The sequence below is a fragment of the Canis aureus genome, chromosome 8 (assembly GCF_053574225.1).
Source record: "Canis aureus isolate CA01 chromosome 8, VMU_Caureus_v.1.0, whole genome shotgun sequence".
Lineage (NCBI taxonomy): Eukaryota > Metazoa > Chordata > Mammalia > Carnivora > Canidae > Canis > Canis aureus.
Window position 1 is genome coordinate 13,987,614 of NC_135618.1, and position 10,842 is coordinate 13,998,455.

Sequence of the window (10,842 nt, forward strand, 5' to 3'; positions counted from 1 at the left end):
AATGTGAACATGTTAATTTTCTGTTGCTACTATAACAAATTTCCTTAAACTTAGTGGCTTAAAACAACATAAATTTATTATCTTACAGCTCTGGAAGTCTAACATCAAAAATGAGCTTCATTGTGTTAAAATCAAAGTATCAGCAGGTCTGTATTCTTTTTAGAGGCTCTAGGGGAGAATCTTTTTTTTCTAGCTTCTAGAGGCTGCTCATTTTCCTTGACCTGTGACTCCATCTTCAAAGCCAGCAATATTGGACTGAGTCCTTATTATTGTATCCTTCTGACCTCTTCCACCTCCCTCTTTCACTTTTAGAGACCCTTGCGATTCTAGTGAGCCACCTGGATATCCAGGCTATTCATCCTATTATAAGATCAGCGAATGATCAACCTTAATTCCCCTTTGTCATATAACCTATCACATTCCCAAATTCCGGGGATTTGGACATGAACATCTCTGCGGCAGAGGGAGGAGAGGGAAAAATTATTCTGCCTACCACACTTACTAATGTCATTTTAGGTGGAAAATAGGATTATCTGAAAAGTAGAAGTAGAGACAATCTTTTCATAATTTAAACAGAACCTAGACTTAAACAGATGTTCCTGAAGTGTAGTGGCTAGCAGGCGGTGAATTTTCAAGTACCTTGTCACAGAACTTCAGTAGCAAATCAATTCTGAATATCCTGAAAGATACTCAATATCACTACGCTACTCACTGGCCTGTTGCAAACTAAAACCACAATTGGATATCACTACACACCAACAGAAAGTAAAATTAATAACACTGATAATGCCAAGTGTTGGTGAGAATGGAGAGCAACTGGATGGAACCGTCACACATTGCCAATGGGAATTTAAAATGGCAAGGCCACTTGGCAAAACAGTTGGGCCGTTTGTGTAAAGTTAACCATTCACTTCTCCGATTACCCATTCTACTTCTAGGTATTTACCCAAGATAATGAAAACAGGTTTATACAAAGACATAAATGTTCAGCAACTTTGTAATCGTCCCAAAATGAGAACAATTCAAACAGCAACAGATGAACAGATCAGCAAATGATGCTATATCCAGACAATGAAATACTACTCACAAACAAAAAAGGGACAAGCAACCGATACAAGCAGCAACATGACTGCATCTAAAAAGCCTGCACTCATTGATTGTCTACACTTGCCAAAGCTCAGTGAACTACATACTTAAAATGAGTACATCATACCTCTGTAAAGATGATTTTTTAAAAACCATTATGCAAAAATAAATAAATAAATTTTAGAGTAGGTACGATTATTAATAGAAGGTTAGTGATCTGGAAGATAGAGTTTAAGAAATTTCTCAGAATTTATATTCAAAAGGCAAAGATAGAAAAATACAAGAGAAAAGAAATATGGGAAGTTACCCTTGAGACATAATTGTCTAAAGTTTTTTTTCCTAAAGTTTTAAAAAGAAGAGACATAGAAATGGAAAAGTAATGTTGCCAAGTTCTGAGTGATTTTTTTAACCTAGAATCATACACCCAAGCAAATGGCTCTTTCATTGCAAGGTGGGGCACTTTTGTTCCAAGGCACCCCAGCCCTCTAGCAACCAGATAGGTCTGGACAGTGAGAAGTGATGGTAAAACATAGGAGGGAGCAGAAAGGTATAACCAGAGTGTTTCCTCCCTATCTCTCTCTGTGATCTGCACTATCTCTGGAGTCTTCTCCATCATCCCAACTCCTGCTGTCATGGTTCTCCACTGGGTAGCCCTTGCTCCTGAGCTCTGTGAACCTCACTCCTCCTTTTTTTCTTTTATTCCAGGGCAATAAATTGCTCTGCTGCTGCTCATCTTTGGGTGACTTCACCATTTTAATATTTGTCTTTATTTTTGGCTGGTTTTATAAAACTTCATAGTAATAATGTGGCTGATACTTTTTCGTTATATTAAGAGCAGCTGTTGGACCCTATTCTTCCATCATCTGTATAACCATTTTTTTTTCTATTAAATCTCCTCTGTTGAAATACCTAGAATGGTTTCTCTTTTCCCAGCTGGACTCTGATTGATGTTCCCATCATCATCACTCCAATTCTACATCGTGCTGCAGGATCCTAGGCATCACAGTGAAAGAACAAAGAACAAAGGTAATCCTAGCCATCACAGTAAGAGAAGAAAAAACAGGGGCAAAATAAAGGCCACTCCAAATAAAATATATTTAAAAAAAAATTACCATCAGGGATTCAATAAGGAACTTACAAAGGTATATGTGAAGGAAATTGTCTCAAAAGGAAGAAATAGCTTCCAGGAAGCTTGAAGAGAAACCCCACACACACACAACAAATGTCATTAGGAATAAAAATGAGATAGACACATAAGGGCTTTGAAAATTCTGGTCATGCTAGAATTTAAAAGACACACAAACCCTCCTCTTTTCCTTTTGCCCTCCATCCCCAAACATCTAGAAATGATGGAATATATTGTAAAAGATCTTTAAGGGCATAAATTACACTCAAAACAAACTAATCATCTCCCAGACCAGAAACACAATGGAAAATAAACAGTGGAAAGGGGAGATGAATCCACAGACTTACCTAACATACAGAGATTTTTATTACAAGATAATTACAGAACAGAGAACAAAAAGGTGAAGAGATTAAAGCAAATTCAGAAATGGTAATAGATACTGAGAACAAAGATAATCCACTGCTGGCATTCTGAATTTTTGAAACTAATGAACAAAACAAAACAAAAAAAAATTCGAACGTATCGCATAGAAACTTTTTGCTAAAACTAAACAAAAACTGACCTTATGTATTGAAAGAATACACTGTTTTTCAAGAGAAAACGACACAGAGCTTTCAACATCAAGCCATGCTGTGGTGAGGATTTTGAACTCCAACCATTAAAATGTAATACATATGAATGAAGTCACCCTAAGGTGGGGGCAGAAATAGATTACTGTGTAGGCATCTGAGAGATGCCTCCACAGGAATACTTAGTGCCCAAAAACAATTAAATAATGGCTATAAACTTTTAGAGAAAAGAAAGTACGAGCCAAGAGTATTATACCTAGCCAAGTTCCTTTTAATTTAAAAGCATGAAATAGGTCCCTGTTAATAACCAAGAGAAAGAAATTGAAAATCTATGAGCCCTTCATAACCAACTGGATATATAAATCAAAATAAAGAACTTAGTAATGAAGAATCCATGAGAAAAAGCTCCTGGTGAACACTGAATCTGTCTAAATGTCATACTAATTATAAGCAACTATGGTAATTAGAACTATAGAACCAAATGTGTTTTAAACCTTGGCAAAATTGGAATAAGATACCTAGCAAAATTGGAAGGTGGGGAAAGGAAGTGAGACTGGTAATTTCTTACCTTTTATTGCAGGAAGTCAACTAATAGAATCTAAAATTAGTATATGTGGTTAAATAAGATAATGACTCTAACTTCTGAATGGTTTTTTATAATTGCGTAACTTTTTTGTAAGGAAGGACCATTTATCAGCAATTTTCAACTTCTTTTTCTTGTGTTAAATTCAATTACATTTATATTCATTTCAGTTTCTCCTGGTAAATTGGATTTTATAACATAAGCAAAATTAAATTGAAGACTTTCTGTTTAAAAGTATGACGTAATTTTTATAAAATGAGTGTTATCTAATTATCTACATCTCTATCTCTCTGGCCTTCTGGCTCTGTATGTGTATAGGGAAAAGCCTGGTATGTTACCCATGGTGTGGGAATTTGGGGTTATTTCATAATTTCTCCCTTGTACTTTGCTGAATTGCCTGCATTCTTTATAATGATAAGGTAATTAATCAAAAATATGCCCAATAACAGAGCACTGAAATTTTTATCCATTTTTTTAAAATCATGAAATGTTATGAGATTTACTCTTAGCACTTAAGCCATTTTCACCAGAGTTCTGTCTTCTTAAGAGATTTCAATGTCTTTCTTTCAAGATTGAAAATGAGATAGTATATCACTGATAATGTTTTTGAGCAAACCGCCAGTGATCACTGAAATGGCCTCATGAGCATTATCACTGCCATAAAGAAATGTTTTCATCTCATTCCTCATTTCCCAAGCTCATGAACACCTTTCCCTTTAACAGTCAGACGACTGATATGTGGGGGAAAAAAGAAAGACTCTTGTCTTCACTGCCCATTTCTTCAGAGTACACTGAAAACTCATACTCAAGCAGCACAACCAACTTGTTACTAAAATTTTACTATTTTCTTTATATTAAGTCAAAGTCAGGAAGCACACAGCTGAGTTAAGTGCAGCCTGTTCTCTCTGAATAAATCATGTGGTTACTGGCATCCAAAAAAAGCCTCTTTCATTCAAGTCGCAATGTCCTTCTTTGTCGCTTACTGGTCTGTAGATAACCTCATTCCTGTCTATACCGTGGCTCAGAAAATAATCACAAACCAAACAGAAGTTTTCTTCCACATGATAAACAAAAATCTACTGAACACTTCACATATACGCAACACCTAAAACTGAGTGTAGAATCTTCTCACCCGTGGCCTTACCTACACTGTTCTAGATAGCATGCCAGCGATTTTTTTTCCCTTATTTTGCTTTCTCTCCACACATACTTATTATTTACTGGGGCTGGCTTTGCACACTTCTGAATATAATGTGATTGGTACCAATTCTTGCTATAAAGAGGAAGACTATGAATTTTGTGTCCATACTTTTGGAATTGATAGTAGTCCTAGATTCTTACTGACAAGTAACAGAGATTCTTACTGACAAGTAACAGATCACACAACGCAAAGCAGTTTTAGCAAAAAAGGGAAGCAGTGAACTCACATAACTGGGAAGCATGAGGGTGGATTTCTGTCATAATAAGGTCTGAAAGACCAAACTACATCATCAAAATTCTGCCTCTCTCTCAAACTCTTGGCCCTGTCCTCAGAATTCACTGCATCCTCAATAGGCACTCTCCATGGAACAGAAAATAAAACCCTCAACCACCCCAGGTTTGCACTTTTGAAAGTGCCCATGGTCTCAGACGAAGGAGTTGGGGGTTTCAGAGGTTTCTCATGCTCTAGGTTAATCCCCTAAGGGGACTCATGGTCCAGCCTGGGTCAGAGCCTGTGTCTGGGCCTGGGTTGGGAGATACACATGATTGACAGCCTCACCAGAATTACATGGATTGGGGGAAAGGTAGTTTTCCAAAGAAAGAAGTGCTGGTCAGACAGGAAAAAGTTGATGTTCACCAAAATCTTCTACATTTTCAACAACAAAAACCAACAATTTTGTATGGAAGATAATTATTTTGTGTTCTGGAAAAACTTCATGGGTTTACCAGAGTGTGACAGATGCAAAAACTCCACTGTACCATGCCACTTCTTAGGGAGTTATCCTAATAAGCCACATCACGGGCTAGAGGCAAATGACTGATCAAGCTTACAAATCCTTTCAATTCAAATGTGGTTCAGTCTTAGGAAATCAGTTGTTCTGTTCTTTGAATTCACAACATTAGCATCCATTCCTAATTTTAATTTTCTTAAAGATTTTATTTATTTAATTGAGAGAGAGAGCAAGTGAGAGAGAGCACAAGCAAGGGAGAGAGGCAAAAGAAGAGGGAGAAGCAGACTCCCCATTGAGTAGGGAGCCCAGTGCAGAACCCAATCCCAGGACTCTGGGATCATGACCTGAGCCAAAGGCAGATGCTTAACCAACTGAGCCACCCAGGAGCCCTCCTAATTTTAAGATTTAAAAAATATTTTAGTAAGCTATGAACAGAAGGAAGCTTTAGTAACATGGTAGTGGTAATATACAAGAAACCTATGATAAATATTTACTTTACAGTGAGATATTTGGAGTATTCATATTTAAGTGAAGAACAGGACACATTATTATTATTCAAACTCTTCTTGAGACCTTAGACAATGCAATAACATTCAAAAAATAAAAAGTTTTAAATATTGGCGCTAAACAGGCAAAATGTGTCTACATTTAAAATCTAAGACAATAGGGTGCCTGGGTGGCTCAGTGGTTGAGCATCTGCCTTTGACTCAAGCTGTGATCCCTGGGTCCTGGGATGGAGTCCCACATCAGGCTCCCTGTGAGGAGCCTGCTTCTTCCTCTGCCTATTCCTCTGCCTCTCTCTCTCTCTCTCTCTCTCTCTCTCTCCTTCTGTCTCTCATGAATAAATAAAATCTTTAAAGTAAAATCTAAGACCATAAATTGAAAAATTACTGAACTTAGTAAGAAGACGGAGTAAGAGAGATAAACAGAATCAACCTACAAAAATCACTAATATTTCTTATGATTTAAATAAACAATTGGAAATATAATTTTTAAAACCCCACTCAGAGTATCAATAAAACTATATCATACCAAAGACTAAATATAATGAAAAATGAGTAAGCTTTGATTGAAGAAAACAATGTTTATAGAAAACAAATGTTTTGTTTAAACAAAATTTTAAAGTAGATTCTGAAGGAAAATTTTTCAATGTGTATCACAAAGGATTAATATCCACTATACATAAAGAGAGTCCCAGCAAAAGACAACCCACCTAAAAGTTAGAAAAAATATATGATTAATTAATAGAAAAAACATAAGTGGCAATTTTTTTTTTTTTTTTTTTTTTTTTTTTTAGAAAGCCCAGGCATATTAGGAATCAGTATGAAGTTAATACAAGATGGCAAAACAGTAGAAAAGATTTGGGAGTGGGGGAATATTTTTCATGTGTAAGAACTCAGAGAGGGTCTTTCCCATGCATTGTTTCACAGCAAGTTGTTTGGAGACTAGGGTAAAACACAACAAATATAAAGATGTGGAAGATAAGGATACAACTAAACCAAGAGTTCAAGGACAAGAAATGCCAGGTGAAAAGAGAGCAGTGGGTCTATAAAGCAATCGGTCCAAACTAGAACAAGAATTTGGTGAGCTCCAAAAAATTGGCTTTAAAAAAATTAAAATTACCCTAAAATGGATCTCAATAATACATAAGTTAGAGATAAAAGGCAGGAAGACATAAGGATTTGGTGAGCAGAAAACATATTTCTAACAAAAAACTAACAAGGACTCCACTAAAAACAAAAGCAAAAATCTAAACAAGAAAATTAGAGTCCAAAAAAATGAAGTACATTAAAATACAGTGTGGATTTTGAGCAGTGATGGAGTGTAAGAAGTAGAACCCATTAATTTTATTTTATTTTCCTATCATTTATTATTTCATTTATTATTTGATGGAGAGAGAGAGCCAGAGAGCACAAGCAAGGGAAATAGCACAGGGAAAAGCAGGCTCCCCACTGAGCAGGGAGCCCAATGTGGGACTCCATCCGAAGACCCTGAGATCATGACCTGAGCCAAAGGCAGATGCTTAATCAACTGAGTCACCCAAGCACCACCACCACCTTTTTTTTTTTTTTTTAACATCAGGAACATTTTCTCTTTAGTAATGGGCAGAATAAGGATTCCTCAAAGATGTCCATGCCCTATTCCTTGGAAACTGTGTATATGTTACCATATAAGGTAAAAGGCAAAAGGAACTTTGCAGATGTGATGAAGATTATGAAATTTCAGTTGGGGGAAATTATCCTGGATTGTGCAGGTAGGCCCCATCTAATTACATGAGTGCTTCACAACAGAGAATGTCTCCAGGCTGTGATCAGAGAAACATGTGATGATGGAAGAAGGATCATTCCAAAGCAATGACTGGCTTTGAAAATGGAGGAAGGAGCCACAAGCCTATGCAGGTGACCTATAATAGCTGGAAAAGGCAAGGAAATAAATTCATCCCTAGAACCTCCAGAAGGAACAGCCCTGCTGACACCTTGATTTTAGCCCTTTGAGACCCCTGGAGGACTTCAGACTCCCAAAACTTTAGATTTGTGTTATTTTAGTAAGTCACTAAGCAACTGTGGTGTTTGCTAAGGCACTAAGTCTATACCAGTTTGTGACAGCAGCAGCTCAGAGCTAATGCCCTCTGCAAGGTAGAGGGGTCATGACATTGACACATGGCTCCGCACTGCAAAGTATTTCACAAAGTAGCATAAATATGTTTTTGATACTCAACCTTTTACACTCTACCTACATATAATGTAAAATGAGACTTGAATATGGTCACAGAATAGAAGGTAAACATCAATTATCCAAATGACAGAAATCAGAAGGTAGAAGGCATAGTAGATGGAAGTGCCCTGACCTTACAAATAGGAACTCAGAGGCCTCTCTGAAAGTTGGTGGAATAAGAAAGAGAGTTTTGACAAAATGTGAAGTCACACAAAGGTACTGGACAGAAGAACTAAAGATAGTGTTAACTCTCGAAAGTTAGGATGATAAAGGAGAAAGTGACATGGGGTGCTATAAGATCTCAAATGGAAAAAGCAGCAGGTAACAATATCAATGTAACAGAGTCACAAAATCTACTTCACAAGCCACTTAAAGCCAAGAATATGGAACTCCTTTACTCCTTATCAGTCCAGTCCTCCACCCAACCCCACACCCTCTGGCTAAGGGAAGAAATCGTTTCTATGCTGTTTGACTAAAAGCATATTCCAGACTAATCAATCAAGCAATTCCTTTAGAAAACATTCAGTCTCTCCCGAGAGTTTGCCCTCACCTGATCCCCTACCTGAGATAATGTGTCTGCAGGCGGGGGCTGTGGTTCACTTGTGTGTCCTCACTGCACTGGGGAAAGGGGGTCCTAAGCTCATGCTAGACTTTGGTTGTGCCCGCATTTTTCAATTTGATTCATGTGCTAAGCTCCTCCACGTGACAGGCATGACGCTAGGCATGAGTCTGCAACATCTGCTCTTCCGGGTGAGACATCCCCATCTGCTCCAGCCCCACCGAACACCCCCTCATCTCAGGTCACAGCATGTTTTGTCCACATTAGACATTTGGCTGCCCTCTGCGGTGACTGTCAGACACGGTAGCCCTAACATATGGATGTACTGCCATCTGTTGTGAAATTGTCACTGGTATCCCACTACTAATGATTAAAACACCAAACGTCCTCCTTGATTCAAGTAATCCTTTTAACTGTAAGCTCTCAATCTCTTGCAGTCTAACACATGTTCTTGAGTGAACAAACACTCAAACACCCCACAAACACCCAGGGACACGTCTCACCTGTGAACATCACCAGAGTCCATGTCATGGTAGAAATATCCAGAATTGCCAATGTGCTTACTTAGGGCAGGTTCTGTGATCTCACATGCTCTAGTATTGCTCCTTAACGTCTTCGTCTTACTGGATAAGCCTCCACATCCATCCTGGCAGGCAGGGGCTGGTTCTTATGCCCCTTTGGATCAAACTGGCAGTCCTTCCATGTAACAGGTGTTGATTCGTTGCCCAAATGTTGGCCTGAGAATACGCCGGACACATTAGCCAATAAAATTATAAACTAGATAGGCTAACATAAGCTGTCCATTCTGGCAAACAAGCACAAAAACTAGATTTTACAGCTATTCTCCTATAGCAGCAGCATCATAAGTGGAATAAGCACGGGCTTCACAATAACATCAACTGAATGATATGCTGGCCCCATCGTTCACTGGTTGTTCAAAAATGAGCAAGTTGTTTGGCCTCACTGGTGCTCAGTCTCCTCCCTTGTAAAATGGAGATTTAAGAATGCAAATAAAATTGAAACAAGTTAAAAAAGACAAGAATTTAACACATTTTCTGGTTCACAAGAGGTACACAGTGCATGCTCATTCCTTTCCCTTCCTCTTTTTCCCTCAAGGAGCAGAGGGAGATGATATAAGCCAGAGTTTCAGGAGAGGAGAAAATCTCAGGCATCAAAAAGTGGTATTTGGGGGCACCTAGGTGACTCAGTAAGTTGAGTGTCTGACTCCTGGTTTCAGGTCATGTCATAGAGCCCCACAGAAAGCTCTGCACTCAGTGCAGAGTCTGCTTAAGATTCTCTCCCTCTCCCTCTTCCTCCCCCTACGCACCCCCTGCCAAATAAGTAAATAAATAAACAAACAAACAAATAAATAAATAAAATCTTTTTTTAAAAAAGTGATGTCCAGTAACTATGTGGGTCCAGGTGCTGGGCTTCTTTTTTGCCCTGGGGTCTGCCCTAGGACAGTTGGGTAGATTGGGAGTGATGGTGGGACTGCCCTGGAGCTAATCTTTCCCCTAATTCTTCCAATCAGTTTACAGGCTTTGCTGGGGGCTTTGTTGGCCCAGCTTCCTGTGAATACAAGTGCCCCTTTGTGCCTGCTCCTTCCATTTTTAGAAAGATGACTAATCTGCTCTCTGTCTGAGAGAAATGCCTTGTAAATTGTGGTCCTTTCCCAGATCTATGACTAAGTTGCAGGAGACTGCAAGGTTCACAAGGTCCTGGCACTTCCTGAGATAGCGTCACCATGGGATTAAAAGCAGGCCCTAGAGTGGCCTTCCCCTGTGCATCTATACAGGAAAGAGTCTTCACACCTGGAAAGAAATAGCTAGGGATCACCAAGGAAAGGGGCAAAGCTGAAATCCACTCAAGTTAACCTCTTCTTCCCTGAAAAAATCCTTTTTATAATGAAACATTAGCCAAGGGTTGCTCTTTTGTCTGGGTCATGGGGAAAGTCACGTTATTTTAGAAAGGAAATGAAGTGGCATTTCTTGGCAGCCAATTTTGAATTCTGCATTTTAAATCATTCAAAGAGCTTCTGCAGCTGGCGGAAGATAGAAACTTATTTGAAGAGAGGAATGAGAAACTCATCAAAGAATTACAACTCCTTGGGTAATTTTGATCATAAATAGGACAGATGCCATCTGTGTAGCATGGTTCCTTCATTCATTCATTTGTTCATTCAGAAATATTATTAGGCATGTCTGTTGTGAGGGCCCTCTGCTAAGTACTCATGACACAAAGATGATAAGACACAAAGGAGACACGTACGTGAG